The sequence below is a fragment of the Nanorana parkeri genome, unplaced genomic scaffold (genome assembly GCF_000935625.1).
Source record: "Nanorana parkeri isolate BGI_ZX_2015 unplaced genomic scaffold, ASM93562v1 scaffold1444, whole genome shotgun sequence".
NCBI lineage: Eukaryota > Metazoa > Chordata > Amphibia > Anura > Dicroglossidae > Nanorana > Nanorana parkeri.
The window spans coordinates 399,408-400,170 of record NW_017307712.1 but is presented as its reverse complement, the minus strand read 5'-3'; the positions used below and the strand labels follow the sequence as shown (position 1 = coordinate 400,170).

General features: G+C 51.6%; 1 protein-coding gene across 1 annotated transcript in view; it reads right to left on the bottom strand.

Moving 5' to 3' along the window:
* The window catches only part of NDRG2 (NDRG family member 2), a 55,954-nt gene that overhangs the window by 15,025 nt on the left and 40,166 nt on the right, over positions 1–763 (bottom strand). The window lies entirely within an intron of this gene.

Genomic DNA, 763 nt, shown 5'->3' with positions numbered 1-763 from the left:
CAGGGTCCCATCTCCCCCCCGTTCCAATTTCAAATCTCGGCGACTGTAAAAAAAAAAAAAAAAGAATACAAAACAGATTAATGATCTGATAGGATGCAGTCACTGCTTGGCCAAAAATGTTCCACTTGGCTCAGCCAATTTTTTAAGTGACAGAGCCACCCACAGCTGGAATTTTGGCATATTCAGCAGGAATTGGAGCTATGTATGGGTAGCTATAGAGTGTTGAAAGGAGATTTAGCCTCACTACCTGTTATAGTGACAGACAGACACAGACAGACACAGACAGCATTAAAAACCTGACAGAGGATCTTAAGCTGGCCATACACGGTCGGCACCCTTTCGGCCAGCATCCATCGATCAGCTGATCGAAGGAGCCGGTTGGAAAATCTTTAAATGAACAGTCAACCACTGTCAGAATTTAGACAGCGGGAAATTCCTTGATTAACACTTGTACGCATTGATGCAGTGGCGTCACAAGGGGGATGCGGCCCGCACCCGGGTGCCACCATTGGAGGGGTGACACCAAAATGACTCGTCATTTTGGTGTCACCCCCTTCTGAAAAGCGGGCGCTCAGTCATGGACCGAATGCCCGACAGTATCAGGAGAGAGGAGGGGACCCGGCGGCATACCTTATCCCGCCGGGTGACTCTCCCCTCCTCTCTCTCCCGGCGTCCGTCACCAAGATGGCCACCAGCAGGTATCAGCATACTGCCGCGCGTGCGCGATTACGTCATCGCGCACAGTGACGTCTCGGCGGGGGGG